Source organism: Rattus norvegicus, chromosome 2 (assembly GCF_021556685.1).
Source record: "Rattus norvegicus strain SHRSP/BbbUtx chromosome 2, alternate assembly SHRSP_T2T, whole genome shotgun sequence".
Taxonomy (NCBI): domain Eukaryota; kingdom Metazoa; phylum Chordata; class Mammalia; order Rodentia; family Muridae; genus Rattus; species Rattus norvegicus.
The window spans coordinates 65,171,543-65,198,509 of NC_141535.1; positions in this window are offsets into that span (position 1 = coordinate 65,171,543).

Sequence of the window (26,967 nt, forward strand, 5' to 3'; positions counted from 1 at the left end):
ACTTACATTAAAATCATATATAACTTTAAAAGTCTCCCAGTCTTTATAAATTCCCAAACACACTAAATTTCCAATCCCTTTAAAATATCCAATGTCTTTAAAATCCCAAGTCTTTTAAAATTCAAAGTCTCTGGAGTGTGGGCTTCAGGAAAATACCTTCTTACTGTAAGAGGGGATTATTAAAGGTACAGTTGCAATCAAAGCAGAGCAAAATCAAATTCTAACCATCCAATGTTTTGGACTTTGGATTAAGAAAGCAGTAGAATGCTTTAAGTGATACTTAATGAGCCATAGTGATAGAAATATGGAATACATATTGAGGGTGATTTGAACTGGAGGGGCCTGGATTAAGAGGTTTTAGATGATAAGATTTGACTATGTTGCCTCGAGATCATTCTTGTGCTATTCTGGGAAGAAGGTAGCTGAGTTTTTTGCCCTCATCCAAAAAATCTGCCTGAGGCTAAAATGAAAAGATTTAGATTAAGTTCATTAGCGAGGAAAAAAAATCTCAAAACAACTTAGTTTAGATTGTGTCCTGTTGTTCACTCTTATGAAGAGCATTTTGATCAAGCATAGCAAGCTTAAATAGAAAGGAATGATATAAGATGTATGACTCAAGTATTAAAATGGAATCAGGAAATGGAATGAAGCTAAATCCTATGTTGAGGGCTACTAAGTGGAATTAAAGGAATGATGACCTCAGGGCAAGATAGCACCTAGCTAAGCTTATTGTTTATGTGTTTTCAGCTGAACAAAGGATAGTTTTATCATGTTAGGCATTATTATTACCTGCTTATGGTTTTTATTGGTATATAAAGGGATATTATTGTGTGTCAAAACAAGAGATGGGTTGTGATTGCTATTCTCAGCTGTCAACTTGACTATATCTCGAGTAAACTATGATCCAGAATTTATAAATATCATGTCAAAAGCAATTTAAAACAACAACAACAACAACAACAACAACAACAACAAAAGGAAACAAAAATCTTTGATCCAGGCTACATATATATATATATATGTATATATCAATGTATATGTATATATCAATGTATATGTGTATATATATATATATATATATGTATGTATATGTATATATATGTATGTGTGTGTGGTGTACAGAGCAAGTTCCAAGGTAGCCAAGCTTAGGCAGTAATTGGAAACAGAAAATTAGTAAAGATGTACTAGAACAAGAGAGTGGGGCATGTTTTATCCCCAGCAATCAGAAGAACCCTGCAGCTTTAGGCATTTGCCTCTGGTTTTAGAATAGAAGGGGTTCATGGGACAATTGATGCTGGAGAGCTGGAGCTAAGAATTTCATGGTGGTCAAGAAGAGATCAGAACCACCAAGATGAAATCCTCTGTGAAATGTTTTCTGAAAGCACAAAGAAGACAGACTCAGTAATGTATAAGAATCACTCAGGTCTTACTGGTTTTCAAGGTATGCAAGGGCCATGAAGAATGTGCCAGTGGCCTTGGCCACTGAAGGAGACCAGGAAAGGACATCAGTAAAGGTGAAGCCTCAGTGACAGTTGAAGGCCCAGGACTGAAGGGGTCACACAAAGAAGGTGAGGCTTGGCACCATAAAAAGAGCCTATGAGAGGTTATTGGTGTAAACACAACCTAGTTGCAGTGGATGACTCCAGCACATTTTAGATATCAGTACCATGAAATAACCACTAAGATCAGCAATGATGGTGGAGCGGAGTCAGACAGAGCCTAGAGTGCTACAGAGGGCAAAGATATAGAAGTAACCCAAGCTCTTTGGAAGAATTGAAATGATAATGTGTGGATTCCACAGAAGCTGTGAATTTGAAGTTGCCTTGGTGATCCCAAGATATTAAGAGATGCCAGAGCTGTGGAATATCTGCCAAAAATAGCTGATAACAAGGAGTGGAACCAAACAAAGAGAAAGAATTATGTTGCAGTCAACAAAACTGAAAGGAGTTGGAGATCTAAAGAGCACTTTGACTCAGACATGGAGATGCAGAGTTTGGAGTTTGCCCAGCTGGCTTTGGTCTTTCTTTGCTTCACTATTCCTTCACTATGACATTTTGAAATGGTAATAATTTTTCTGTGATGTTGCAAGTATCTGATCTGCTTTTTGATTTTGATTTTATAGGGATTACAGTGAAGAGATTGAAAGAATCTCAGAAGAGTCTTTGAACTTTGGACTTTTAACATTGCCGAAACTCATAGATAGTGGGTACTTTTGAAGTTGGACTACATATATTTTTCATTATGCTATGGCTATGTATGGCCACCCTAGACTCATACATGTGGACAAGCCTTTGGAGGCCAGAAAAAAGAATGTGGTTGTTTGAATGTGCTTGGTCTATGGAAAGTGGCAAAATTAGGTATGGACTTATTTGAGTAGGTGCGGCCTTGTTAGAAAAAGTGTGACCCCAAAAGTACAACAATGTCAAGCAACCAGAGCTTCCAGGGACTAAGCCACTACCTAAATACTATACATGGACTGACCCTGGACTCTGACCCCATAGGTAGCAATGAATATCCTAGTAAGAGCACCAGTGGAAGGGGAAGCCCTGGGTCCTGCTAAGACTGAACCCCCAGTGAACTAGACTATGGGGGGAGGGCGGCAATGGGGGGAGGGTTGGGAGGGGGACACCCATAAGGAAGGGGAGGGGGGAGGGGGATGTTTGCCCGGAAACCGGGAAAGGGAATAACACTTGAAATGTATATAAGAAATACTCAAGTTAATAAAAAAAATAATAATAAAAAAATTAAAAAAAAGAATAATATTCAACTTCATATGAAAAAACAAACAACCCAGATAGCTAAAACAATTTTGTACCTTTAAAAAGAAAACTTCTTGAGGCATCACCATCCCTGGTTTCAAGTTGTACTACAGAGCAATAGTAATAAAAACTACATGTTATTGATATAAAAACAGATTAATCAACAAAATCAAATTGAAGATTCAGAAGCAAACCTATAGTCACTCGATTTTTGACCAAAAAAGCCAAAACTATACAATGGGGGGAAAAGAAAAACGAAAAGTTCAACATATGACACTGGTCTAACTAGATGTCTGTTTTAGAAGAATGCAAATAAATCAATATTGATCACGCTGCTCAAAACTGAAGTCCTAGTGGAACAAAGAACTCAACGTAAAACTGGATAAATCTGGAAGTACAGAAATTGGGGAATAGCCTTGAACTCATTAGCACAGGAGACCACTTCCTGAACAGAACACCAATAGTTCAGGCACTAATATCAATAATTAATAAATGGGGGACTGAGACACTTCTGTAATACAAAGGACACTGTCAATAGAATAGATTGGCAGTCTGCAGACTAGGAAGATCTTCACCAACCCCAAATCTAACCGAGGGCTGATGTAGGGAGAGGCTAAAGATGGCGCCGACATCCGGTGGTCATTGGTGATAAACACCTGCAATGCGCATGTGTTGGCATTTCTCCGGCAGTTATCAGACTGGAGTGATATTCATGCTAATAAGGTATTTCTTGTTCCACCAATCCCCAGAGGACAAGTTTACAGCCACAGTCCATCTTGTATATAAGGCGAGTGCCTTTGTTCCTCAGGGTCCCCCGTATCAACAATGAGGTGTTCCTGCAATAAAGGTTGTTGAGAAGAAAAAAAAAAAGAAAAAGAAAAAGTGTGACAACGTACAGTAAGGGCTGTGAGGTCTCACATATATGCTCAAGTCTAGCCAATGTGACACAATGTCCTACTGTTTTCAGATCAAGGCGTAGAACTCTCAGCTTGTCCTCCACCACTATGTCTGTCTGTAGGCTTCCGTGCTTCCTGCCATTATGGTAATGCACTAAACGTCTGAAACTGTAAGCCAGCCTCAATTAAATGTTTTACTTAATAAAAGCTGCATTGACCATGGTGTCTCTGCACAGCAATAAAACTTTAACTAAGACAATATCATACAGCAAACACCATCAGAGAGTATTACTATGTTTATTGCTATATATATTTTTAAAATAAGCATATTTGCTTACATATATGATACATTTTGCAGAGAAATACTGTGAGAAACTTGTTAATACTGCTCTATGTCCTCTTTTGGCTTCAATAGAAAGTGATATGGTTGTATATGCTCTGTATTACCAAACACTAATAAAGCTCCCTGTGGCTCTCTGTTGAAATGAACTTTTATTCATGTAAAATTGCCTTATCTTTGAAAGGCATGACTTCCTTTCTTGCTTATCCCTTACAGAAAGTAATCTTTGTTTCCAAAAAGATCAATTCTACATAGATGTACAAAAATAAAAATAAAGGATATATTGATACAAAGAACACGTAGAAAGGATCATATAATTTTTATTGTTAGAATATTTTTCATGGGTCAGCATTGCTTTCTAATATTATCTTAGTTGATAGTTGAATTTTAATTGCCTAACCTTTTATCAGTTGTCATGGTGAACACTGTACTATTAAGAGTCTAAGCACAAAAGCATGAGCTTTGATAATAGTATTTAAGGTTTTTGAGTTCATATGATTTCCTGCATTTTGGTTTCTCAATTCCAGATATTTGCCAGTTTCAAAAGAGCAATTAAATATATGCATTTCATTTCAAACTAAAATTTACCTAGGAAAATTTGACAATAGTATTGGAATGCCTTACTCTGATTTTCTCCTTTGCTTTCATGTCATGGACAGGTGACGAGTCTGACCTCCACAGCTTTTCTCTTCTATGACTGTCAGTTTTTTTCCAGTCACTTGCTTAGCTCTGTTATCTTTCTACTTCTTAATTCCATGGGATGATGACTCAAAGTGTAACATGTACACACACACACACACACACACACACACACACACACACACACACACACAACTTTACTAGGACATGCAATGTTAGTTTTTGTTATGATTATTCCATCATTTTAAATTAATTTTGTTGTTATTGATTCTCCACTCAGTCTTTTCTACTTTAGCAATTCATTTTCCAATGGAGGTACAATTTATATAATAAAAAGCAAGTTATTCCAGCTTCAGTAGGGGTAGAACACATAGACATATGCAGGCAATACTGGAAGACTCTTTTCACAGCCCCTATATGCTGACGTAGCTTACTGTTTTGATTTGATTTTACTGTCATCAAAAATGACTCGGTAAGGGTGATTTGTTCTTTATGTTTCCTAACAACTTTCAGAATTTCTACAAGAATGACTCTGGAGTCATATAACCAAATAAAAATGCAACACTAGAATTCATTCATGTTAATGGCCATTTCGCCAAAATCTAGGAAGGACAGGACTCAGATGCTGATAAGATGACTTGCTACTTGATTACCTGACTGAGTGATGATGAAGCATTCTATTTTAGGGGTCTTGCAGTAAAACAGTAGCACTTCCTAGCTAATTTATTCAGTCAATACACCTTCTTCTAGTTCCTACCAAATAACTGAAAAGTCCTTCAGGGGCCTGAACCCAACTATGTAGCAAAGAACATTGGTAAGAAAGCCTTTGAGTTTGTAAAGATAAGTTCAGTTATAATGAAGAAGTAAAAAAAAAGTATCCAATATTTCATATGTCTATGTATATAATCAACCTAGTACATGGAATGTTAACTAATTTCTTATAATTGTTACATAGGCTTTATTTTATTTCTGTAATAGAATGTATTGTAATAATTGGTATTTTACCTTAAAATGGTCAAAAATATCAAGAATATGTGTACATGAAGACAGGGCAAACTATTTTATTATATTTTTATTTTAATTTTTGGATATTCCCCTCCCCATCCTCCTACCATTTCTGCCCTCCCACCAACAATCCCATCCGCTGGGGTTTCGGCCTTGGCAGGAGGGCTTCCACTTCAACTGGTCCCCTTACTAGGCTATTCATTGCTGCCTAGGCAGTTGGAGCCCAGGGTCAGTCCATGTATAGTCTTTAGGTAGTGGCTTAGTCCCTGGAAGCTCTGGTTGGTTGGCATTGTTGTTCATATGGGATCTCAAGCCACTTCAAGCTCTTCTAGGCCTGTCTCTGATTCCTTCAATGGGGGTCCTGTTCTCAGTTGAGTGGTTTGCTGCCGGCATTCACCTATGTATTTGCCATATTCTGACTGTGTCTCTCAGGAGAGATCTACATCCGGTTCCTATTAGCCTGCACTTCTTTGCTTCATCGATCTCACCTAGTTTGGTGGCTGTATATGTATGGACCACATGTGGGGCAGGCTCTGAATGGGCGTTCCTTCAGCCTCTCTATTTTGCCTCTCTTTTGCCTCTCTATTCCCTCCGAAGGGTATTTTTGCTCCCCTTTTAAAGGAGTGAAGCATTCACATTTTGGTAACCCTTCTTGAGTTTCATGTGTTCTGTGCATCTAGGGTAATTCGAGCATTTGGGCTAATATACACTTATCAGTGAATGCATACCATATGTGTTTTTCTGTGATACCTTACTCAGGATGATATTTTCCATTTCCATCCATTTGCCTATGAATTCATTAAGGCATTGTTCCTGATAGCAGAGTAGTATACAATTGTGTAGATGTACCACATTTTCTGTATCCATTCCTCTGTTGAAGGGCATCTGGGTTCTTTTCCGGCTTCTGGCTATTATGAATAAGGCTGCTATGAACATAGTGGAGCATGTGTCTTTATGATATGTTGGAGCATCTTTTGGGTATATACCCAAAAGAGGTATAGCAGGACCTCCTCAGGTAGTTCAATGTCCAATTTTCTGAGGAACCTCCAGACTGATTTCCAGAATGGTTGTACAAGTCTGCAACCCCACCAACAATGGAAGAGTGTTCCTCCGTCTCCACATCCTCGCCAGCATCTGCTGTCACTGAAGTTTTTGATCTTAGCCATTCTCACTGGTGTGAGGTGAAATCTCAGGGTTGTTTTTATTTGCATTTCCCTTATGACTAAATATGTTGAACATTTCTTTAGGTGTTTCACAGCCATACAACATTCCTCAGCTGTGAATTCTTTGTTTAGCTCTGAAATCCATTTTTAATAGAGTTATTTGTCTCCCTGCAGTTTAACTTCACGAGTTATTTGAATATTTTGGATATGAATCCTCTATTAGTTGCAGGATTGGTAAAGATCTTTTCCCAATCTGCTGGTTGCCATTTTGTACTAACCACAGTGTCCTTTGCCTTACAGGAGCTTTGCAGTTTTATGAGATCCCATTTGTTGATTTTTGGTCTTAGAGCATAAGTCATTGGCGTTTTGTTCAGGAAATTTTCTCCAGTGCCCATGTGTTCAAGACTCTTCACCACTTTTTCTTGTATTAGTTTGAGTGCATCTGGTTTGTGGAGCTCCTTGATCAACTTGACTTACGCTTTGAACAGGCTGATAAGAATGGATCGATCTGCAATCTTCTACATGCTAACCTCTATTTGCTGAAAATGCTAGCTTTTTTCCATTGGATGGTTTGGTGTATTTGTCAAAAATTAAGTGACTGTAGGTGTGTGGGTTTATTTCTGGGTCTTCGATTCTATTCCACTGGTCTATCTGCCTTTCTTTGTACCAAGACCATACAGATATTATCACTATTGCTCTGTAATACTGCTTGAGTTCAGGGATAGGGATTCCACCAGAAGTCCTTTTATTGTTGAGGATAGTTTTAGCTATTCTGGGTTTTTTGTTATTCCAGATGAATTTGCAAATTGTTCTGTCTAACTCTTTGAAGAATTGGATTGGTATTTTGATGGGGATTGCATTGAATCTGTAGATCACTTTTGGTAAAATGGCCATTTTTACTATATTAATCGTGCCAATCCATGAGCATGGGAGATCTTTCCATCTTCTGAGATCTTCAATTTCTTTCTTCAGAGGCTTGAAGTTCTTATTGTACAGATCTTTTACTTGCTTGGTTAAAGTCACACCAAGGTATTTTATATTATTTGGAACTATTACGAAGGGTATTGTTTCCCTAATTTCTTTCTCGGCTTGTTTCTCTTTTGCATAGAGGAAGGCTACTGATTTATTTGAGTTAATTTTATACCCAGCTACTTTGCTGAAGGAGTTTATCAGGTTTAGTAGTTATCTGGTGGAACTTTTGGGATCACTCAAATATACTATCACATCATCTGCAAATAGTGATATTTTGACTTCATCCTTTACAATCTGTATCCCTTTGATTTCCTTTTGATGTCTGATTGCTCTGGCTAGGACTTTGAGAACTATATTGAATAAGTAGGGAGAGAGTGGGCAGCCTTTTCTAGTCCCTGATTTTAGTGGGATTGCTTCAAGTTTCTCTCCATTTACTTTAATATTAGCTACTCGTTTGCTGTATATGGCTTTTACTGTATTTTGGTATGGACCTTGAATTCCTGTTCTTTTCAGGACTTTTATCATAAAGGGGTGTTGAATTTTTTCAAATGCTTTCTCAGCATCTAATGAAATGATCATGTGGTTTTGTTCTTTCAGTTTGTTTATATTGTAGATTACGTTGATGGTTTTCCGTATATTAAACCATCCCTGCATCCCTGGGATGAAGCCTACTTGAAGATGATGGATGATTGTTTTGATGTGTTCTTGGATTCGGTTTGCAAGAATTTTATTGAGTATTTTTGCATAGATAGTTATAAGGGAAATTGGTCTGAAGTTTTCTTTCTTTGTTGGGTTTTTGTGTGGTTTAAATATAAGAGCAATTTTGGCTTCATAGAAGGAATGTGGTAGCGCTCCATTTGCTTCAATTTTGTGGAATAGTTTGGATAGTACTGGTATGAGGTCTTCAATGAAGGTCTGATAGAATTCTACACTGAATCCATTTGACCCAGGGCTCTTTTTGGTTGGGGGATTTTTAATGACTGCTTCTATTTCTGTAGGAATTATGGGTTTGTTTAGATGGTTTATCTGTTCCTGATGTAACTTTATTACCTGGTATCTGTCTAGGAAATTATCCATTTCCTACAGACTTCCAAGTTTTGTTGAATATAGGCTTTTGTAGTAGGATCTGATGATATTTTGAATTGCCTCTGATTCTGTAGTTATGTCTCCCTTTTCATTTCTGATTTTGTTAATTTGGACACACTCTCTGTGTCCTTTGGTTAGTCTGACTAAGGGTTTATCGATCTTGTTTATTTTCTCAAAGAACCAGTTTTTGGTTCTGTTGATTCTTTGTGTAGTCCTTTTTGTTTCTACTTGGCTGATTTCAGCTCTGAGTTTGATTATGTCCTGCCTTCTCCTCCTGGGTGTATTTGCTTCTTGTTGTTCTGGAGCTTTTAGGTGTCCTGTCAAGTTGCTGACTTATGCTCTCTCCTGTTTCTTTCTGCAGGCACTCATAGCTATGAGTTTTCCTCTTAGCACAGCTTTCATTGTGTCCCATAAGTTTGAGTATGTTGTACATTTATTTTCATTTAATTCTAAGAAGTCTTTAATTTCTTTCTTCATTTCTTTCTTGACCAGGTTATCATTGAGTAGAGCATTGTTCAACTTCCATGTATATGTGGGCGTTCTTTCCTTATTTTTATTGAAGACCAGCTTTAGTCCGTGGTGGTCTGATAGGACGCATGGGATTATTTCTATCTTTTTGTATCTGTTGAGGCCTGTTTTATGACCGATTATATGGTCAATTTTGGAGACAGTACCATGAAGTGGTAAGAGGAAGGTGTATCCTATTGTTTTAGGATAGAATTATCTATAAATATCTCTTAAGTCCATTTCATTCATGACTTCTATTAATCTGTCTATGTCTCTTTTTAAATTCTGTTTCCATGATCTGTTCATTGATGAGAGTGGGGTGTTGAAATCTCTGACTATGATTATGTGAGGTGCAATGTGTGCTTTGAGCTTTAGTAAGGTTTCTTTTATGTATGTAGGTGCCCTTGTATTTGGAGCATAGATATTTAGAATTGAGAGTTCATCTTGTTTGATTTTTCCTTTGATAAATATGAAGTGTACTTCCATATCTTTTTTGTTGACTTTTGGTTGAAAATCTATTTTATTTGATATTAGAAGGGCTACTCCTCCTTGCTTCTTCAGACCATTTGCTTTGAAAGTTGTTTTCTAGCCTTTTACTCTGAGGTAGTGTGTTTTTTGTCTCTGAGGTTTGTTTCCTGTAGGCAGCAAAATGCTGGGTCCTCATTGAATATCCAGTTTTTTAATCTGTGTCTTTTTATTGGGGAATTGAGTCCATTGATGTTGAGAGTTATTAAGGAATAGTGATTGTTGCTTCCTTTCATTTTCGTATTTGGATGTGAGAGTATGTTTGTGTGCTTTTCTTCTCTTTATTTTGTTGCAAAACGATTATTTTCTTGCTTTTTCTAGGGTGTATCTTGCCTCCTTGTGTTGGGCTTTACCATTTATTATCCTTTGTAGTGCTGGATTTGTAGAAAGATATTGTGTAAATTTGGTTTTGTCATGGAATATCTTGGTTTCTCCATCTATGTTAATTGAGAGTTTTGCTGGATACAGTAACCTGGGCTGGCATTTGTATTCTCTTAGGCTCTGTATGACATCTGTCCAGGATCTTCTGGCTTTCATATTCTCTGGTGAGAAATCTGGTGTGATTCTGATAGGTCTGCCTTTATATGTTACTTGACCTTTTTCCCTTACTGCTTTTAATGTTCTTTCTTTGTTTTATGCATTTGGTTTTTTGACTATGATGTGATGGGAGGAGTTTCTTTTCTGGTCTAATCTATTTGGAGTTCTGTACGGTTCTTTTATGTTTATGGGCATCTCTTTCTTTATGTTAGGGAAGTTTTCTTCTATGATTTTGTTGAAGATATTTACTGATCCTTTGAGCTGGGAGTCTTCAGTCTCTTCTATATGTATTATCCTTAAGTTTTAGCTTCTCATTTTGTCCTGGATTTCTTGTATGTTTTCGGCCAGTAGCTTTTCCCAGTTTACATTAACTTAGACAGTTGTGTCAATAATTTCTATGGAATCTTTTGCTCCTGAGACTCTCTCTTCTGTTTCTTGTATTCTGTTGGTGAAGCTTGTATCTATGGTTCCTTGCCTCTTCTTTTGGTTTTCTATATCCAGGGTTGTCTGCCTTTGTGCTTTCTTTATTGCTTCTATTTCCATTTCAATTCCTTCACCTATCTGATTGTGTTTTCCTGTAATTCTTTCAGGGCTTTCTGTCATTCTTCTCTTTAGGCTTCTACTTGTTTATTAATATTTTACTGCGATTCTCTAAATGAGTTCTTTATGTTTTGCTTGAAGTCCTCCATCATCACGATCAAATGTGATTTTAAATCTAGATCTTGCTTTTCTGTTGCCTTTGGATATTCGGTGTTTGCATTGGTAGGACAATTGGGCTCCAATGATGGCATGTAGTCTTGGCTTCTTTTGCTTGGGTTCCTGTGCTTTCCTCTTGCCATCTGGTTGTCTCTGGTATTACCTTGTTCTGCTATTTCTGACAGTGGCTAGACCGTCCTATAGGCCTGTGTGTCAGGAGTGCTGTAGACCTATTTTCCTGTTTTCTTTCTGCCAGTTATGGGAACAGAGTATTCTCCTTTCAGACATGTAGTCTTTCCTCTCTACTGGTCTTCAGCTGTTCCTTTGGATGTGTATACTTTGTCCCACAGGCAAGTCACTTGGAGCAGAAAATTTGTCTTACCTCTGGTCTGGGGCCTGAAGTCGCTCCTCGGGGGCTTTGTTTCAGTTCTCTATGAGGCCAGTAACCAGAAGGGCCTGCTCTGCCTTTTCTTGGATCCCTGTGCACCAGGGGCCCAGATGGCACTAGGCACTTTCCTCTAGAGTCAGAAATGTGGGCAGAGTGTAGTCTCCTCTGGCTTCCCAGGCATATCTGCCCCTCTGAAGGGTTTAACTCTCTCTCCCACTGGATTTGGGTGCAGGGAGCTATTTGACCGGGTCCCTTCAGATTCTGGTGCAGTGTGGACAGCAGGGAACCTGCAGCTTGAGTGTCCCTATCTTCCTGTTCCCAAAGGCCCTATAGAGTTTCCTCTTGGGCCAGGGATGTGGACAAGGGTGGGCAGTACTGGCATCTTTCCTGCCCTGCAGTCTCAGGAGTGCACATCTGTCTGGGTGATGAGCTCTTTCTTCCATGGGGTTTGGGAACAGGGTTCTGTGGGCCAGGATCAGTGAAGTTTGGGCTCCAGCTAGAAACAGGAAATGTGTTGTCCCAGAGGAATTTTGCCTTTGTGTGTCCTGAGTCCACCAGACAGGTCACTTGGAGCAGAAAAGTTTGTCTTACCACTGGTCTCGGGCCTGGAGTCGTTCCTTGGGTCTGCATTTCAGCTCTCCATGAGGCCAGCAACCAGAAGGGCCTGCCCCACCTTTTCTCAGGTCCCTGTGCACAGGGGGCCCAGATGGTGCTAGGTGTTTTCCTCTAGAGTCAGAAATGTGGGCAGAGTGTAGTCTTCTCTGGCTTCCCAGGACTGTCTGGCTGGGAAAACTCTTAACTACCATATCTTCATCCAAAAGCAACACAAATACTGTTATGAATTTTTCATTTGCAAATGACTAAATTATTATTCATTACATTAAATAATCTACAGTTTGTGTCACCTTGCTTTCTATTCCTTCATCAAGTACATGAGATAGTAAACTTATAGAAAGAAGGGCTTGTGTTTTCTCATTATTTTGCTTGTTTCAGCCCAAGGTTATTTGTCCTAATCACTTCTGGGTGATTTGAAGAGGTAGAAAACTATAGGAACAGTGCAGAACAACTCACTTTCTGGCCAATAGTGAAAGATTAAAGAAGGAGGAGAGAGATTTTCAGTGGAAAATTCCCCGTCTAGGGCATGCCTCCAAATCTTGCAACCCCATAAAAACAGCAATGCCAATCAACCAGTGCTTCCAGGAAATAAACCACTACCAAAAGACTGTATATGGACTGACACAGGGTTTCAATTGCATATATAGCAGAGAATAGCCTTGCTCGGGTACCAGGGAAAGGGGAAGCCCTTGGTCCTGCCAAGGTTGGACCCCCAGTACAGGGAAATATGGAGGGGGCAATAAGGGGGATGTATAGGGGCAACACCTGTATGGGGGAGAGGGAGGGGAGCAAAAGGGGGCTTATGGACAGGAAACCGGAATAGCGTTTGAAATGTAAGTAAAGAAATATATGTAATAGAAAAATTTAAAATAGAAGAACACCATTTCAAAAAAAATCTCAAAAAAAGACCACACCCACTATCAAAGTCAGTGTTGTATTGCTATGAAAAGACACCATGACCAAGAGCAATTTAGGAAGGAATAGACAACCACTAATTTGCAACACAGCAAAAGCATAACTCATATAATGTTATACACATTTCTTCCCCTAATTATCCTGGGAAATGCGTAAGTATATTTATTGTAAAAAAATTAGGAATCCCTAGGAATAAAAATTGTATATCATGGATGGCTGAGTACTAGTGTCTAGTTTATGTGATCTGAAACTGTGTGTTAGTTAGGAATACTTTTATTGTGATGAACACGATGGAAAGGAACTTAGGGAGGAAAGCATTTATTTGGCTTACTCTTCCACATTACTATTCATCATTGAAGGAAATCAGGACAGGAATGCAAATAGGACAGTCACTTGAAAGCAAAAATGATATAGAGCTATGGAAGAATGCTGCTTAGAGTCAAGTCTTGCTCCTTAGGGCTTTCCCATGCAACTGTCTTGTAGAACACATGCCACTGGCTCATGCTTGGCACCATCCAATATTGATTGTGTCCTTCATCATCAATCACCAATCAAAAAAATATCTGAAGTGCTTGCTTACAGAAATGTATTATTGAGCCATGTTTCAATTGAGGTTGCCTCATCTTCGAAGACTCCTGATGCATTCAATGTAACAGAAAACACACTAGCACAATGCACAGCCCCCCCCCCCACACACAGTGTAAATAACTTGAACACATTTTTAAAATCCCATGCACACTTCATTTCTGCAAGCTTCATACTTGAGATTGCCCTAACAGCCTTCCCAATCTTAAGCATAGGATAATGTCACAGCATTAATACATAGGTGATTACATACATGTATTCTCCTGTGAAATTTCATATGGAAATGGTTAAATAATTAAATAAAAAGTATTTCATACTGTCACTTACTTAGAAGGTTACAAAATTGTCTGGTGATATAAAAATGAATAAACATGATTATGCAATTTTTATAATTTTTAAAACATCAAAATAGCTTCTTGCATATGATTGCAGAAATATTTATCTTTATAATTATGCAATTCTCCTACAATTTCCATTTACACATTTCATTTAGTGGGAGTACTAACTGTTCATTTGAATGTTTTTCCTCTGCTTACAACTTTGTGCTTGACATTATTTTCTTCAAGAAACGAATAGTCTTTCTCAGTTCTCGGCTGTTTTCTCTTTTATTTTATCACACATCTCATCTTGCTAAGATACTAAATCCATCTTTAAATACTAATGTGATAAAAGTATATTTATCAGGAAAATGATACTCTTTATTGGAATTCAAATTGGTGAAGACATTTCAAATTTCATCTTGTATAAAACAGCATCATTCGCCAATATTAAGAAACGCTCCAGAGCATGCTGCTATGTGCCCAGTGGAAGTTGGATTTATATAATTAGTGAAATAACCATTCAGTCTAGAAATATGATATTTCTTGCACTACATCTTACTGCTTTTGAGAATAAATCCAGAACATTTGTCTTCCAGGGGCTTAGGCATGCATGGCCTTGATTGAGCCATGGGGAAGGTTTACCTTCATTTGAAAGTCTGAAGTTGCGTTGGTATAAGTGAATCATTATCTAAGAGGAAGAAACAAAATTAACAGTCTCCTCATGGAAAAGCAGTGCTTACTAATGAGCACAAACATTAGAGCTAATTTTTCTTTTCTTGTTTTAATCAGACATGACACAGGCTCACAGTGTTCATCTCAGGGATGAACTTATGATGGGAGGGGTTATTATTTGAGATGGTTCTGAAGAAGTGAACAAGAGAATTTGTGATTTATATGGAGGCTCCAAAGTCAAAGGACTGTGCATGATTAGCACATATGCAGATTCTCAGCTTCTCAGTAGCAGTGACAAGGCAGACCCAAAATGGTTGGGATATCTAGAAAGTGCTTTGTCCAGTGATTCCTTGAGGCCTGACTATAGGAAATGTTTCAAATTCGATTCTCAATAACTCTCTACTATACGAATGCCAATTCTTTTATCTGCATTTATTAATTTTTTCCTAATTCTTGGTATTTAGCGGAAGTAATTAGAAAATGTCTCATGCCAGCATGTTATTTTACACTATTAGAAGAATGAGTGTTAAAAATATATAACATTGCTAGCATATTTTATTGTGTACAAGTGTTTGCTGAATGTCTCAGAGTTAGGATTGTTGCTATTAAACATCATGGCCAAAATTAAATTAGGTATGAAATAATTTATTTTGTTAACAAATTCACATGATTGTTCAACATTACTGTTAATTACTGAAGAAAAATCAGGGCATAAATACAAATCTGATAGGAACTTTGAGGCAGGAGCTGAGGAAGAGACCATGAAGGAGTGCTTCATACTGATTTGTTCCCCATAGATTGTTCAGCTTGCTTTCTTACAGAACCAAGTACCACCTGCCCAGGAGTAACCTCACACAGAAGGGGCTAGTCCTCCCAAACAATCACTAAAAATGCCCTCCAGGCTTACCTATAACACTACCTTAGGGAGGATGTTTCTCAACTAAGGATCTCTCCTCTCCAGGAACTCTAGCAGTGTCAAGTTGATAAAAATTAGTCAGCAAACTGAACAAGCCTGGTGAATTGTATTCAATCCCAGCAACTCAATGTAGAAGGAGAGAAGAGTTCTACTAAAAGTTGACTTTTGCCCTCTAAACATCTCTTCTCTTATGTGCACACATCACATATACACACAGCAGCAATAATAATTAAATTTAAAAATTTTAAAGTGACATCAGTAATTCTTTGCAGATGTTTCCCATTTGCTTTACTGACACACTTACGCATAAGCATTGCACTCCTCCCACCTAAGGTTTACAAGTCTTGTTAGAACACATGGCTACAGTTATACCTTCATCCGGCCCATATTCCAGCAAACTGTTGACAGGACATCAACTAGATATTATAGAGTTATTAGAAATTAACTCAGGACCCGACCGCGTGGTCAGGTGGGCACTCCTGAGGCTGCAGAGCTGAAGAGACCACCAACACTGCCCACCCCTGCCCACATCCCTGGCCCAAGAGGAAACTGTATAAGGCCTCTGGGCTCCTGTTGGGGAGGGCCCAGGAGCGGCAGGACCCCTGCCTGAGACACCACCAGAACCTGAAGGAAACAGACCGGATAAACAGTCCTCTGCACCCAAATCCCGTGGGAGGGAGAGCTAAACCTTCAGAGAGGCAGACAATCCTGGGAAACCAGAAGAGACTGCTCTCTGTACATACATCTCAGACGCAAGAGGAAAACACCAAAGGCCATCTGGAACCCTGGTGCACTGAAGCTCCCGGAAGGGGCAGCACAGGTCTTCCTGGTTGCTGCCACCGCAGAGAGCCCGTGGGCAGCACCCCGCGAGCAAACATGAGCCTCAGGACCACAGGTAAGACCAACTTTTCTGCTGCAAGAAAGCTGCCTGGTGAACTCAAGACACAGGCCCACAGGAACAGCTGAAGACCTGTAGAGAGGAAAAACTACACGCCCGAAAGCAGAACACTCTGTCCCCCTAACTGACTGAAAGAGAGGAAATCAGGTCTACAGCACTCCTGACACACAGGCTTATAGGACAGTCTAGCCACTGTCAGAAATAGCAGAACAAAGTAACACTAGAGGTAATCTGATGGAGAGAGGCAAGCGCAGGAACACAAGCAACAGAAACCAAGACTACATGGCATCATCAGAGCCCAATTCTCCCACCAAAACAAACATGGAATATCCAAACACACCAGAAAAGCAAGATCTAGTTTCAAAATCATATTTGACCATGATGCTGGAGGACTTCAAGAAAGACGTGGATGATGCTGGAGGACTTCAAGAAAGACGTGAAGAACTCCCTTAGGGAAACACAGGAAAACATTAATAAACAAGTAGAAGCCTACAGAGAGGAATCGCAAAAATCCCTGAAAGAATCGCAGAAATCCCTGAAAGAATTCCAGGAAAACACAATCAAACAGTGGAAGGAATTAAAAATGGAAATAGAAGCAATCAAGAAAGAACGCATGGAAACAACCCTGGATATAGAAAACCAAAAGAAGAGACAAGGAGCTGTAGATACAAGCTTCACCAACAGAATACAAGAGATGGAAGAGAGAATCTCAGGGGCAGAAGATTCCATAAAAATCATTGACTCAACTGTCAAAGATAATGTAAAGCGGAAAAAGCTACTGGTCCAAAACATACAGGAAATCCAGGACTCAATGAGAAGATCAAACCTAAGGATAATATGTATAGAAGAGAGTGAAGACTCCCAGCTCTAAGGACCAGTAAATATCTTCAACAAAATCATAGAAAAAAACTTCCCTAACCTAAAAAAGTGATACCCATAGACATACAAGAAGCCTACAGAACTCCAAATAGATTGGACCAAAAAAGAAACACATCCCGTCACATATTGTCAAAACACCAAACGCACAAAATAAAGAAAGAATATTAAAAGCAGTAAGGGAAAAAGGTCAAGTAACATGTAAAGGCAGACCTATCAGAATTACACCAGACTTCTCGCCAGAAACTATGAAGGCCAGAAGATCCTGGACTGATGTCATACAGACCCTAAGAGAACAAAAATGCCAGCCCAGGTTACTGTATCCTGCAAAACTCTCAATTAACAGAGATGGAGAAACCAAGATATTCCATGACAAAACCAAATTTACACAATATCTTTCTACAAATCCAGCACTACAAAGGATAATAAATGGTAAAGCCCAACATAGGGAGGCAAGCTATACCCTAGAAGAAGCAAGAAACTAATCATCTTGGCAACAAAACAAAGAGAAGAAAAGCACACAAACATAAACTCACATCCAAATATGAATATAACAGGAAGCAATAATCACTATTCCTTAATATCTCTCAACATCAATGGCCTCAACTCCCCAATAAAAAGAAATAGATTAACAAACTGGATACGCAACGAGGACCCTGCATTCTGCTGCCTACAGGAAACACACCTCAGATACAAAGACAGACACTACCTCAGAGTGAAAGGCTGGAAAACAACTTTCCAAGCAAATGGTCAGAAGAAGCAAGCTGGAGTAGCCATTCTAATATCAAATAAAATCAATTTTCAACTAAAAGTCATCAAAAAAGATAAGGAAGGACACTTCATATTCATCAAAGAAAAATCCACCAAGATGAACTCTCAATCCTAAATATGTATGCCCCAAATACAAGGGCAACTACATACGTAAAAGAAACCTTACTAAAGCTCAGAACACACATTGCACCTCACACAATAATAGTGGGAGATTTCAACACCCCACTCTCATCAATGGACAGATCATGGAAACAGAAATTAAACAGTTATGTCGACAGACTAAGAGAAGTCATGAGCCAAATGGACTTAACGGATATTTATAGAACATTCTATCCTAAAGCAAAAGGATATACCTTCTTCTCAGCTCCTCATGGTACTTTCTCCAAAATTGACCATATAATTGGTCAAAAAACGGGCCTCAACAGGTACAGAAAGTTAGAAATAATCCCATGCGTGCTATCTGACCACCACAGCCTAAAACTGGTCTTCAATAACAATAAGGGAAGAATGCCCACATATACGTGGAAATTGAACAATGCTCTACTCAATGATAACCTGGTCAAGGAAGAAATAAAGAAAGAAATTAAATCTTTTCAGAATTTAATGAAAATGAAGGTACAACATCCACAAACTTATGGGACACAATGAAAGCTGTGCTAAGAGGAAAACTCATAGCGCTGAGTGCCTGCAGAAAGAAACAGGAAAGAGAATATGTCAGCAGCTTGACAGCACACCTAAAAGCTCTAGAAGAAAAAGAAGCAAATACACCCAGAAGGAGTAGAAGGCAGGAAATAATCAAACTCAGAGCTGAAATCAACCATGTAGAAACAAAAAGGACCATAGAAAGAATCAACAGAACCAAAAGTTGGTTCTTTGAGAAAATCAACAAGATAGATAAACCCTTAGCCAGACTAACTAGAGGACACAGAGAGTGCGTCCAAATTAACAAAATCAGAAATGAAAAGGGAGACATAACTACAGATTCAGAGGAAATTCAAAAAATCATCAGATCTTACTATAAAAACCTATATTCAACAAAACTTGAAAATCTTCAGGAAATGTACAATTTCCTAGACAGATACCAGGTATCGAAGTTAAATCAGGAACAGATAAACCAGTTAAACAACCCCATAACTCCTAAGGAAATAGAAGCAGTCATTAAATGTCTCCCAACCAAAGAGAGCCCAGGTCCAGACAGGTTTAGTGCAGAATTCTATCAAACCTTCATAGAAGACCTCATACCAATATTATCCAAACTATTCCACAAAATTGAAACAGATGGAGCCCTACCGAATTCCTTCTACGAAGCCACAATTACTCTTATACCTAAACCACACAAAGACACAACAAAGAAAGAGAACTTCAGACCAATTTCCCTTATGAATATCGACGCAAAAATACTCAACAAAATTCTGGCAAACCGAATTCAAGAGCACATCAAAACAATCATCCACCATGATCAAGTAGGCTTCATCCCAGGCATGCAGGTATGGTTTAATATACGGAAAACCATCAACAAGTGATCCATTATATAAACAAACTGAAAGAACAGAACCACATGATCATTTCATTAGATGCTGAGAAAGCATTTGACAAAATTCAACACCCCTTCATGATAAAAGTCCTGGAAAGAATAGGAATTCAAGGCCCTTACCTAAACATAGTAAAAGCCATATGCAGCAAACCAGTTGCTAACATTAAACTAAATGGAGAGAAACTTGAAGCAATCCCACTAAAATCAGGGACTAGACAAGGCTGCCCACTCTCTCCCTACTTATTCAATATAGTTCTTGAAGTTCTAGCCAGAGCAATCAGACAACAAAAGGAGGTCAAGAGGATACAGATCGGAAAAGAAGAGGTCAAAATATCACTATTTGCAGATGATATGATAGTATATTTAAGTGATCCCATAAGTTCCACCAGAGAACTACTAAAGCTGATAAACAACTTCAGCAAAGTGGCTGGGTATAAAATTAATGCAAATAAATCAGTTGCCTTCCTCTATACGAAAGAGAAACAAGCCAAGAAAGAAATTAGGGAAACGACACCCTTCATAATAGACCCAAATAATATAAAGTACCTCGGTGTGACTTTAACCAAGCAAGTAAAAGATCTGTACAATAAGAACTTCAAGACACTGAGGAAAGAAATTGAAGAAGACCTCAGAAGATGGGAAGATCTCCCATGCTCATGGATTGGCAGGATTAATATAGTAAAAATGGCCATTTTACCAAAAGCAATGTACAGATTCAATGCAATCCCCATCAAAATACCAATCCAATTCTTCAAAGAGTTAGACAGAACAATTTGCAAATTCATCTGGAATAACAAAAAACCCAGGATAGCTAAAGCTATCCTCAACAATAAAAGGACTTCAGGGGGAATCACTATCCCTGAACTCAAGCAGTATTACAGAGCAATAGTGATAAAAACTGCATGGTATTGGTACAGAGACAGACAGATAGACCAATGGAATAGAATTGAAGACCCAGAAATGAACCCACACACCTATGGTCACTTGATTTTTGACAAAGGAGCCAAAACCACCCAATGGAAAAAAGATAGCATTTTCAGCAAATGGTGCTGGTTCAACTGGAGGTCAACAGGTAGAAGAACGCAGATAGATCCATGCTTATCACCCTGTACAAAGCTTAAGTCCAAGTGGATCAAGGACCTCCACATCAAAGCAGACACACTCAAACTAATAGAAGAAAAACTAGGGAAGCATCTGGAACACATGGGCACTGGAAAAAATTTCCCAAACAAAACACCAATGGCATACGCTCTAAGATCAAGAATCGACAAAAGGGATCTCATAAAACTGCAAAGCTTCTGTAAGGCAAAGGACACTGTGGTTAGGACAAAACGGCAACCAACAGATTGGGAAAAGATCTTTACCAATCCTACAACAGATAGAGGCCTTATATCCAAAATATACAAAGAACTCAAGAAGTTAGACCGCAGGGAAACAAATAACCCTATTAAAAATGGGGTTCAGAGCTAAACAAAGAATTCACTGCTGAGGAATGCCGAATGGCTGAGAAACACCTAAAGAAATGTTCAACATCTTTAGTCATAAGGGAAATGCAAATCAAAACAACCCTGAGATTTCACCTCACACCAGTGAGAATGGCTAAGATCAAAAACTCAGGTGACAGCAGATGCTGGCGAGGATGTGGAGAAAGAGGAACATTCCTCCATTGTTGGTGGGATTGCAGACTGGTACAACCATTCTGGAAATCAGTCTGGAGGTTCCTCAGAAAATTGGACATTGAACTGCCTGAGGATCCAGCTATACCTCTCTTGGGCATATACCCAAAAGATGCCTCAACATATAAAAGAGACACGTGCTCCACTATGTTCATCGCAGCCTTATTTATAATAGCCAGAAACTGGAAAGAACCCAGATGCCCTTCAACAGAGGAACGGATACAGAAAATGTGGTGCATCTACACAATGGAATATTACTCAGCTATCAAAAACAACGAGTTTATGAAATTCGTAGGCAAATGGTTGGAACTGGAAAATATCATCCTGAGTGAGCTAACCCAATCACAGAAAGACATACATGGTATGCACTCATTGATAAGTGGCTATTAGCCCAAATGCTTGAATTACCCTAGATCCCTAGAACAAACGAAACTCAAGACGGATGATCAAAATGTGAATGCTTCACTCCTTCTTTAAATGAGGAAAAAGAATACCCTTGGCAGGGAAGGGAGAGGCAAAGATTAAAACAGAGACTGAAGGAACACCCATTCAGAGCCTGCCCCACATGTGGCCCATACATATACAGCCACCCAATTAGACAAGATGGATGAAGCAAAGAAGTGCAGACCAACAGGAGTCGGATGTAGATCGCTCCTGAGAGACACAGCCAGAATACAGCAAATACAGAGGCGAATGCCAGCAGCAAACCACTGATCTGAGAATAGGTCCCCCGTTGAAGGAATCAGAGAAAGAACTGGAAGAGGTTGAAGGGGCTCGAGACCCCAAAAGTACAACAATGCCAAGCAACCAGAGCTTCCAGGGACTAAGCCACTACCTAAATACTATACATGGACTGACCCTGGACTCTGACCCCATAGGTAGCAATGAATATCCTAGTAAGAGCACCAGTGGAAGGGGATGCCCTGGGTCCTGCTAAGATTGTACCCCCAGTGAACTAGACTATGGGGGGGAGGGCGGCAATGGGGGGAGGGTTGGGAGGGGAACACCCATAAGGAAGGGGAGGAGGGAGGGGGATGTTTGCCCGGATACCGGGAAAGGGAATAACACTCGAAATGTATATAAGAAATACTCAAGTTAATAAAAAAAAAAGAAAAAAAAAGAAATTAACTCAGAAAAAAGATTAAGATTATGGATATTTTTATTTCCAGATGCTTTATTTTTATACTATACGTGTAATTTTAGTATTTCTTTTTCTCCCACGGAAGTTTGTGACATGAGTCAATCAATACTAAACTCATCCCAACTTCCTGGCTTGCCAGCAATTTTAGAGCAATTGCTCTACACTGTATTGATCCATAGATAATGGCAGATTGTTTGACTGACAGTTTTATGGTTCTGTAAAAATTACAAAATAGGCTCAGTCAAAGATTTCAATAAAACATCTTACTATGGAGAATATGACTAATGTGAAATAGTACACTAAAAAAGAAAGGAGCAAATTCTAATATATTTATTATCATTAATTAAACCCACAAACCAATACATCATACTGTTGGAACATACAGTCACGTTTAAGTTCTACAGAGTTAGAATTGGCGAAACTGGTTTTAGGAAGCTAATGTTGAGTAAAGTGTGACACAGAAAAGAGAGTAAGTAAAACCAAAGGGACTAGCATTAGAACAGTGGTTTTGAATTATTAGTCTTAATAAATAAAGTGGTGTGTAAAAATAGGTAATAGGCGATAAAGCACTTACCCTTTCAAGTCTAACATAAGAGTTCATTGAAAGAGAATGTAATAAGTCATCAGCCATCTACTTCTACTTTATTGAATAAGAAAATTGGGCGTCTCATCACTAATGACTAGAGGGAGCCTGCCTTATTTTTTATAACATTCCCAGGATTATATAATCTGGGATGGATGTGAGGTAGATAAGGATAGTAATTCAAAGATGACCTAGAGGGTAATGCAAACCAACAGAGACAGAGAGATAGATTTGCAAGTACCACTTACATCGAATAAAGGTTCTCAAATGTTAATTTTCAAGAACTAATTAATACAGTTAGTTTGCTGCCTGGGACTGAAATATTTTGTTCTATGTTTTTGCCTGTTTTTCACTCAAGTCATAAGGACTACTCAGTGTCCTTATGCTGGTCTAAAGTTTATGCCCTGTCACTACTGAACTTTTATTGAAGTTTTATTGAGGAGAAGATCCTTCAATCCTTCAAAGCTGTCATCAGATTATGCACAGAGACCATCAAAGAGTCATCTTGATGCTAACTGTTGTGGATTCAAACTACAAAATTTCAGAACATCATGTATTGGCTCAGAAGTAGCTATTAGTTTTTTTCTTCCATAGAAGCAATGTAAACTTTATTTTTTAAGACATAGATTTCCTCTTCCTAGATGTGTCTTGGATTGTGTCAAATTAACAAGAAACAATAAACATAAATGATATATAGCATACATTGAACATTTAATATGAATCAATGTTTTGAACCTAACTCAAATGTAACTATTAAAAATTCTGTCTCTGACTACTCTGATTACTATACTAACAAGATTAGCAAGTAATGTCTTTTGACCAAAGCAACTGCATCTTAGTAATCTGTAAGAAACACTGTAGCACTGTCATGTAACACTACATAACACTGTGTGTTATGTAGCCCTTTCTGATAAAATTGAAAACTGAGCTTCTGTTACTTACATAATTATGTAAATACACACAAAGACACACACAAAGACACACACACACACACTAAAAGTCCATTTCAGCTAGTGTTTTGCTCTTATAATTTATAGTAATAATTTGATTAAAGTTGGAAAAAGTACATTTTCCATAAAAAAGTTGGATGTGAGATAAATCAGATTTTCTGCCTAAAACTTTTCAGATATGTAATACTTTAGGGAATCACACAATGATAGCAGTGGAAATTATTCGTAACTTTTTACTCATTTCATCCTGTAATTCAATAAAGGAAGAGAGCTCTCCAAAATAACTTAGTGATTGTGCTAACACTATCATGTTTGTTGTGAAAAATGCTTATTTTATCACCAAAAAAATATAATTTTGTTGAAATAACAGCGTCATTTGGCAGTTAGTTTGCTGCCTGGGATTGAAATATTTTGTTCTATGTTTTTGCCTGTTTTTCACTCAAAATTGATTCCATAATAAACCTAACTTACTTTCTTTAATGTGGAAGCTACATGTATTTTTTTACAGACAATTCTCAGAAATTCCTATCAAATCTTCAAGGCATGAGGATACACGGAAAACATAGAAGGTTCAGGAAGCTCATAAAATATGCAAGATTCATAAGGCCCCTCTCCTAGGTTATAGCAACTCACTGGGGAGTGGATACTCACAGCAAGCCATATTGTCTTTAAGTTCTTCACTGAGCTTCAGAGATGTAAGTCATAGGAGATAGTAACATGGCTACAGTGGTCCCCTTGGTGATTTAATTGTCCTTGAGTCACCCAAATTCTAGGAGAAAATGCCAATGAACTCATTACTTAATTAAGCTAGACTTGCTAGAATTATTAGTAATATTATTATATGTATATCATACTTCTGTCAATGAGAGGAACTAAAAGAGGATTCCTGTTTTGTTGGAAAAGTCACATAACAGCAATTAAAAACAGAAAATAATTTCATTAAGATTATGAATTTAAGAAGTCCAAGGTCAGAAAATGTGTTGTCTGGTAAGTCCTCTCTTCCTCACTGCTACATTTCTTGCTGAATCCCACAAGCCTAAAGTAGAGTAAGCTCCCTAGTACTTTTTTTTTTACTATTGAAAGACATTGACCTCATTCTTGAAAGCTGAAAAATTTGTTATTTGACTCTGTTATAATTCACAGGGCATCCTGGGATACAAAGGAGAATGATAATTGGGGCCACAGGAATTTGGGGAGATAGTTGTGACTGGACAGAGGCTATGTGACAGAAAAATAAGAATTGCTAAGAGGGCTATGCTAATGTTCTTAATGACCCACTGAAGCTTCTAACAACAGTTCTGCATTGAATATTTTACAGGGTGAGGTTATCTTCCATGCCTGTTTAGAGATCTTGACTGAGCTGCCCCATGAAAGTGTGGTGGTCTTTTTTGAGGCAGGGTTTTCCAGGGAGGGAAGAATTTCTCTTTCCTTTGTTAATCATACTCAAAAATAGACGGGACGACTGGGACAATTGTTGAGGATACCTGGAGCTAAGAAATCATTGTTGATTAAGAAGAGACCAGCATAACTGAGGTGAAATCTTCTGAGAAGTGTTTTCCTAGAGCACAAAGAAACTGTGCTCCAGACATAGCCAAGGTTGTACCTTGTGCTACAGCTATACTTGGTAATGTATAAGAGTCATACAGGTGGTACTGGTTTTGAAGGCATGAAGGGGTCATGAAGAACAGCTGAGGTTTGGCACTGACCATGGAAGGTCATTGGTGAAGGTGCAGCCTCAGTAGCAGTTGATGCCCCAGGACTGAAGGGAAAATGCAACGGATTTGAGAGTTGGCACTATGGAGAGAGCCTATGACAGGCTATAGGTAAAGCCTAGTTGCAGCAGAAGATCCCAGTTTACTCGAGATGCCAGTACTATGGGACGATCACCAAGAACAGCAGCAGCAGTGGATCAACCTGAGCTCAGAGTCCTACAGAGACAGATCTGGAGAAGTGAGGGCAGCCGTTTGGAAGATCCCAGAAGATCATACATAGATGCCAGACATTGAAACAAGAAGCTGTAACATTTAAGTTACCTTGGAGTCCGCAAGAAGTTTGAGGTGCCAGAGCTGTGGTATACTTGCTAGGGAAATCTGCTAAAAAGGAGTGGAACCTGGCCAGGAGAAGGAAATTTGATGTAAATGGAGTTAAAGATTTGAAGACTGATTTGACACATCAAATATGGAGATGCAGATTTTGGAGTTTGACCTGTCTTGCCTTGAATATTACAGCTAAGTGATTAGATGAATCTTAGAAAAGTCTTTGAACTTTTAACATAGTTGACACTGCTATAGACTCTGGGGACGCTAGAAGTTGAACTAATGTATTTTGCATTATGCCATGTTTAGATATGACCCCTGTATATCATACATTTGAACAAGCCTATGGTGGCCAGGGAGTAGAATGTGATGGTTTGTACAGCTTGGTCTAGCGAGAGGCACTATAAGGAGATGTGGCCTTGTTGGAGTAGGTGTGTCACTGGTGGTGTGGGCTTAAGACCCTTACCTGAGCTACCTGGAAGTAAGTCTTCCACTAGCAGCCTTCAGATGAAGATGTTGGCCTTTCACCTCCTACTGTAACGCGCCTGCCTAGATGCTGACATAATTCCAGCCTCGGATGATAATGGACAGAACCCTCTGAACTTGTAAGGAAACCACAAATATATGTTGTCCTTTATAAGACTTGCATTGTTTATGGTGTCTGTCCACAGCAGTAAAGCCACAACCAAGACAACAAGCAAGCTTTGACCTTGTAGTCATTCAAAATGGTTTAGTAAATAAAGTTTAAATGTCACTTTAAAAAATTCACAGGTGGCCAGATTTCAAAATTTCAAACAAATTCAGGTGAGCACACATTGGGAACTCTTCTTGATGTGATAACCTCCTTGTAAACTGATTTTATAATAGCAGCAACAACAAAAATATAGAAACAACAAAATATTTTTCTTTCTTTCTAAAATATAGGAAGAAAGGAGGAAGTGAGGAAGGAAGAATGGAGGTATGCCA